Source organism: Cololabis saira, chromosome 11 (genome assembly GCF_033807715.1).
Source record: "Cololabis saira isolate AMF1-May2022 chromosome 11, fColSai1.1, whole genome shotgun sequence".
Taxonomy (NCBI): domain Eukaryota; kingdom Metazoa; phylum Chordata; class Actinopteri; order Beloniformes; family Belonidae; genus Cololabis; species Cololabis saira.
In genome coordinates this window covers 28665260-28673035 of record NC_084597.1, presented here as the reverse complement: position 1 = coordinate 28673035, position 7776 = coordinate 28665260, and positions in this window count along the sequence as shown.

The window sequence follows — 7776 nt, the reverse complement described above, 5'->3', positions numbered from 1 at the left end:
AATTTACTGGTTTTCTACATTCATTAGTCATAAAAGTGTGATCTGATCTACATTTAAGTCACTGTTGTGGAAAAACCTGCTAAACCTCTTTAACACGTTCTTTCCAACTAGATGAATAACTGGACTGAAAACTGAGTGTCTAAGTTACCAAGAATAAGACTTGAGAGATGATTCTGATTTCAGTAGATTTAATTAAACAGTTGCATGCAAAAGGGTCTGAACATACATCAGGCGTCTCGATGCAGAATGACCATGAAACAGAGGAGCATGCTGATTTTGAAGCGTAGAAGATGATACATTCTAGTAGACAGAACATTGGTGTTCCCCCCGCTAATCCTGGTTTGGGCAGAACACTAGTCTGTACTATATTCTGACGTCTCAGCTGTTTGGTTTTCATCAAGTATGGGAAACACTTTTTTCTCATCACACTCCAAACTTTTCTTCTTTTTTTTCTATCTCAAAGAATCACTTACTACACCACAGAGGCCAAAGGGTGTTGCAGAGTTCATAGAATCCCTTTAAAGATGCAGCACCACTTACCTCTGTGCCCACTACAAAGCCAAATATCAGAACCTGTAAAAGATCTGTAAAAGACTTATTAGTGCCTAACTACTCTCTCTATAGGTAAAACCCTTTATTAAGGGAAAAAACCCAGAACCCACTAAAATACAAATGTAACAGAACAATTTAAAAGCACTACTTAGTTCATCTTCTCAGCTGTGCTCAGAACAGATCGCATCTGCCTGCAAGTTTATATCCGGAAGGGAAGTTGCTGGGGCAATAAAAAGATCTGGAGCCATCGTGAAAGAAGCATTAACTGCTCTCATAATCATGGAACGTACACATGGACTCACACAGCAGAACAAATTGCAAATCATACAGATTATAACAACAAAAACAAAAGACAATTTCAAAAAGACAGAATACCAGGAGGCTGATGTTAACCACTGCCACGCCTCAAACCCCCAGGTTCCAAACGAGTCACTGTGTTTTTGGGCCTGTAGGAGACTATTAAGATGGGATACAACATGGGTCACACTATCAGTAACATGGGTGACGTGTGTGACATGCATAATGTGACAAACACCCCCCTGGGCCGCCAAGACTTGATCTAAGGCTATTCTATTCTCTAATGCAACATTACGCAGGGTCTTCTGTTCAACTGAGAAAGCTTGGAGACCCTCAGAGGTCAATGCTGTGATGTTGTCAAGATCCAGAGCTACGTCATCCAGACGATGAGCCAAGTTAACCGTACCCCAGCAAGGAACGAGATCCCCAAAGAATTTCTCCCCCACAGAAGTACAATGAGTGTGCCTGGACATATCACGCTTAGAAACGCGAGTGCTGGAATAAAAATAAGCATAATTAGTGTGATAGTACGACCATTTATCATAAATCCCTGCATGCGGAAGAAGTTTTGCTAGATAACACATACATAGATAACACATTTTACCTATCCTAAGTTGCTAAGTCACTTTTGTACAGACTCACCCGGCACTTTAAAACCTCATTTTGTACATTTCCGGTCTACATTTTATTTTTACTGTTTATACTTTTTATTGTTTATACATATCATTTCATTTTATCTCTTACATATTGCTTTTATAATTGTATTGTGTTGCACCAATCACCATAACAAATTCCTCGTGTGAAAACTTGGCAATAAACCCTTTTCTGATTCTGATTTCTGATTTCTGATTCTGATTCTGATTCTGATACCTACACCATTATTTTGGTGATTACACACACTGATCACCTGGGGAGCACCGTCGCACACAGGAGCCTTGTGAGTCGTGGGATTAATTGAAAACAATGGTGAAAAAACCTTCTTGTTATTATACTGCACAGTGACATTTTGAGCTCTGATAATATAACTGTTGCTCCGATAATCTGTGTGGCTGAAAGGAACGTTCATTTCCCTGCCACTGGACTGAAGAGTCAAACTCCCGGGACGTCTTGACAAAATACTGGTATTAGATAACTCAGTAGCATTAACATTAGCATCAGGTGAGTCCGTGGCAGGAGAGTCATAAACCCATAATATCATAAACACAATCAGTACGGACATTACAGTTAAGAACATTGGTGTTCCCAAGTACGCTAGTCTTTGTTTGGGCAGAGTCTGCACCTGCAGTCGCCCAAAGCTACTGTATATTCTGAGGTTCTCAGCAGTTTTGTTTTCATCAAGTATGGGAAACACTTTTTCCCATCACAGTCACAGCATCAACGAAATATGTTATAGCTGATAAAACACAAACAATTATAATTTCTTGAGTCATTATTGAACATATGCGTTAATCATTCAGAGTTCAGTTGTGTAACTGCAGCATCCTTTGGTAGTAATGACTTCAAGACAGCATTTTTTGTAGTTTGGAATCGAGCCTGCATAACATTCAGGAGGAATCTTTGAGCAATGGTCTTTACATAACAACTCAGCTCAGACACATTTGTATAATGTCTGGTGTGAATGGCTCTTCTGGGCTCTTTCCATCTTTATGGGCTTCATTTCTGGGCACCAACTGGACCACTACAGAAGATTTTTTTTTTTCTGAAGCCATTCTGTCCATCCTAGGGTCATTTTCCTGCTGACTTCTAATCAGCCTCAGGTTGCTATTTAAAGGCAGCCACCTTCAGATTATCCTGTAAGATATTTTGATAAACTTGGGCATTTATTTTTCAGTTGATGATGATAAGTGATGTAGGCCCTGGTGCAACAAAGCAACCTCAAATCATGATGCCCCTGCCATTATACTTCAACTTTGAGAAGATATTTGGAGTTTAGTGAGTCATACAGTTGTTGCACCCTACATTGAGCACATTTTCTAAAGTTAGGTCTTTGGCAGTCTTGAAGCCTGCAGCCATTTTTTTGATTCCTCATTTCAAGACCCCACCTACTCAACAACTTATGATAGACCGGTGTCCTTCTTTTTTAGTCTTCAGAGCCCACTACCCAGCATGTTTTAGACGTTGCTCTGCTTCACCACATTTGATCCAAATGAATTAACTATCAGCTTGTCATGCTTTCAGAGATACATTTTTTTATCAAGTCATAGTTCATATCACTAGATACTTCTTTGAAAAGCAAACTTAAAATGCCTATATGTCTTTTATCAATCAGAGTAGCACTAAAACACATATTCAAACCCATTTCATTGATTGAAATCTTGTTGTGCAAACTAGTGACTTCAGTTAACTTTCATTGAAGTAATTCTGTGGGTTCACTGACTTTTCCTCCAGCAGTGTAAACATTTAATGGGTGTGAAACAAAATAAATTATGTTTGTGTGTTATGAGCAAAAGACCATTGTGTTTGCCCATTATTGTGACTTTGAGGATGATCAGATCACAATTTATGCCAAAGTAATGCTGTAGAATTAACAAAAAATCCTAAGAGGGGACTATGTCAAAATGGTTATTCTAAGGCTAAAATAATAAACATTTGAGGTCTGATGTAGACAAAATCATTCATATTTATGAGGTGGGAGAGTTAAATCTAGTTTAACTGGGATTTTTCCACATCTACAGCGCTTACCAATGGAACAAAGTCAACCGCTGCAAAGCTAAAAAAAAAAAAGCCCAAGTAAGGCTGTTGATAGCTCACATTAGTCATGTCCTATAATTTAGGAATCAGCAAGTTCCTCTTATTTAACTGTCTTCGTCTAATTACAATAGGTTGTAGCTGCTAGCATACTATATATTTGTTGGCTTGACTCACCTTCCCTCATTTCCCCTTAAGTTTCTTGGCATGTTCAATCAGGTCATCTTGATCAATGATCCCTGCAGCACTGTGGGTCGAGTAAAAGAAACTCTTTTAACAGCTGATGTCAGGAGAGAGATAAATCCAAGGTGTCAATGCATTTTGAGTCATATTCAGCATTTCTATCATCCTTTCTTTAGCTTTGATAGATCATTTTCAGAAATGAGTTAATACACAACATGCTCATGTGTAAATATAGCCCTGAAAAGCTCATACTTACTGTAATACACATGTGCACATCCAAAATGTTGCACTTTATACGAAGAGCGCTTTTCTACAAGCAACCAATTCTGAAGTCTCTTATCAGGAACACATACTATCCTTTTTCATTTTTTACAATTCTAAGTAAAAAATTGATTGATTTATTATTTTGTTTTGTTTCCCCAAAAGAGGTTTGGCAGCTTCTTTGAGGAGGCACTGACAGCACACTGAGCATGCCGTGTACTCAGCTGAGAGGAGGATGGCCAAAGGTACAATAAAGTTTATTATATAAATACTTCAGTGCTGATGATCAATCAGGATATTAAATTGAAGATCATAAGTTTAGATGGGATGGACTGAGGCTGTGAAAAATGGGAGGGATGGGAACAGAGCCAGCAGAATAAAAATGCTGGAAAGAACATTGTAGAAAGAAAAGCGGAGGTGTATAAGTGTAGGTGGTAAATAATACGCGAAGTGGTCCATAATGAGTTTTGAGCCTTTTGGTGGGCTCGGTGGGCTCGAAGGCGGTCAAGGCTGACAAAAGCTGACTGGGGTTAAAGGGGGATCATTTGTGCGGACAGGTCACAAGGGTTGAGGGGCAAATCTGTTCCATTCATGACACCCCGAGTGTTGCCACACTCACACAAACGCGTGCATACTCACATGCTCATATGCTTGCATGTACGCACGTCTGGGGCCCTTTCCCAGCGCTGGGGTCTGCAGCTGATCTGGGAGAGTTCAACCTCGGGTGCACTAACTTTTCACTGCGAGGTCACGGGTGGAGATAGCGTTTGTGTGAGGGGGTGTGTGAACAAGGGACACAGGGAGCGGGGAAGTCAGAGACAGACAATAAAAAAAATAGTTTTGACTAGATCTCCGGAGGGGGAGGGAGGACTATACTGGCATGAGGATGTGTAGGACAGCATCACTCAACTCAGTTTAACAACTAATGTTACTAAAAAACATAATTCAAGTAGTAATGTATGTAGGTTTTGAGTTATCAAATCCTGAAATGTTTTAGCAATTTTTGGGCAATGTACAGACCACATAAACTTGATCAGATCTACTTTATTCTGGAAAAACAGCCCTCGTGAAATATACTCCTCAGTTTTACAGAGTTGCCCATAATTTTGATGCAATTGTCCTTCAGTAGGTCAGAAGTATGTATTACTTATTGTTTCTGCACTCATGCAACAATTGTGCTTTTAATAAATCCTCCACAGGCTTATTTCTCATGTTGGATGCCATGTTTAAGTTTTTAGCTGGGAGAACCAACAAATTAATGACTTGATGGAAAAAGTTTGAGAAACACCTCAACATCATAGCATGGCTGCTTTTAAAATGTTTATTTATTTTGATGACACAACATGAGACATAGTATGGCACTGTATTAGGCAGTCACAACTCTTGCATCTGGCTTTCCAATCATGTGTGAGAGAACCCATAAGAGTGGCAGTGGGTTAGGATGTAACAGAGGTGAGTGTCTCTGTCTTTGTGTGCCAGGACTGACTGGGGCTACACATCGGCAGAGTCGTGACATTCTCATAGGCTTCCGGGACCTTTATTGCTGTGGCAATAATCAATAGTGTTCCCACAGAGACGTCTTTTGGATGGGCAGGTCAATACCTGTCACTCAGGGCCGGAGCGGTGGCACACTCTTACTCAGCAGCTATGCCAGGCTGCTCCCTGCCTCCCATGTTATCCTGCATGTATCTCAGGAGTGCAACATTTTCCCTGTAAAAGGTTCAGATATATTTCCAACTTAACCACAGTGTCAATGTTTTTTTCCTTCTTCTTTTCTGCACAGTGCATGCTATTGTGTTGAGCAGAAAGCCATTTTAATTGCCTTTACTGCAATGTTATTTATTTTATTAGGGCCCGAGCACTTACAGTGCGAAGGCCATATTGTATCTGTAGGAATTTTCCTCATTTTTCTTCCGACGAAATGAGGGCCTTTTTGCCCCCCTAAACGTGCCCCAAAAGTCACCAAATTTTGCACGCAAGCCAGGCCTGGTGAAAAATTTTATATTTCATAGTTTTTATTAATGGGCGTGGCCTAATGGCTCAACAGCGCCCCCTAGAAACTTTGGGCCTCAAGCCCCACAATACGGTTTGACGTACATGCACGAAAATCGGTATACACCTGCATCATGTCGCAACTTATAGAAAAGTCTCTTGGCGCCATGCCCGAAACCGAACAGGAAGTCGGCCATTTTGAATTAATTGTGTAATTTTGGCGCAATTTATGCCATTCCTTCTGCAGTTAATACGGCCCGAACCGTAACGTGCACCCAGGTGTGCACATCTAAATGTGCGTCTCGATCCTGCAACGACGCGCATTACTTTTGTCAGTCAAAAGCGTTACCGTGGCGACGATAAACGCCAAAAAGCGTGCCCCCCCTTCATCTGATTGGCCCATATTTGATAGTTCCTACTTTCTGCCATAACTTTTGAATGGTTTGATATAGAGAGTCGTGGGTGGTGTCATCCGCTAAATGTCCAGTCCTGAAGAATCTACATGTAAGTCATACAAGCGCTTCCACTGCAGCACGTCTGAACGTGCACAAGGGTGCGAGGGCCCGTTCATCGCTGCTTGCAGCTTTAATTTTATATATATTTTGCTAATTTTTGATAAATTAGGTAGTGTTTGTCGCCTTGATGAATGCCTTTTAACCATTAGTGGTTTACCAGATTGTTTTCAGTTAATTTTCCTTTGACTGAGGTTCATGCATTTAACACCCACTTGGTTTTTTCTGTGGTTATAAACAGTGATTACGTATTGATCTCCTCATTTGAGAAAACACCTGTAACAATAGAGGTTATGAAAGTCTTCAAAACTTTGTTCATAAAGTAATTTTTTTTTTTCCAGTTTAAAGATTTTTTTTTTTTAACCAGTCGATTTTTGGCACTTAACTTTTACCTGATGGCGACTTAACTGCATGGTTAAGCTCCTTTCCAGTTGTATTTTATTTCCGTTACATTATTATATATTACTGTCAGAACATCAGTGAATCCAGTGAAATCATTTTATACAAACACTTCACACTCCAACACCACCCTTTACAGAAACAGTTTCTCCCCTCAGGCTACTCATATCTGTTAAGGTTTTATTAATGCTGAATGGCAAGGCCTCTTTCAGGGAGGGACTTGCTTGTTTCAGCAAGACAGTGCCAAACCACTGTTTTCATGGATTACGGCATGACAGCTAAGTACTGCAAAAAGGTTCAGGTGGTGAACTGATCCACCTGCAGTACAGAAAAAACCATGTTGCATAAAAAATCGTCCAATAAAACATTTTTCTTTCAAACTGCAGCAGCTGATAAATCTGTAAAACAAGGGGATGATACAATGAGGTAAACATGTCCTTACCTTCACTGAAACATAACTTAATAAAAATTAGGATATCAATTTCAATAATAATAACATTTTCTTTTTGATTAACTGTCTTTCAGGATCTTAAATTCACTGAAATATAGCATTTAAATCATTTATTAATCATAGCACTCAATTTTCTTTTCAAATGTTCTCCACAATGTTTGGGGGAACAGCATTATTCACTAATGGTGGATTTCCACTGGATTAGTGTATTGATTTAAATCTTGGCCATTACACCACAATTAGGGATGAAAATTTTGTAAAGGTATAAAATCGATTGTCCCATTTAGAGAAGTGAATGTGCTTTTCAGTTTTACAGAGATGAACATAATTTTGGTGCAATTGTCCTTCAGTAGTTCAGAAGTATGTATTACTAATTGTTTCTGCACTCATGCAACAATGGTGCTTTTAATACATCCTCCACAGGCTTATTTCTCATGTTGG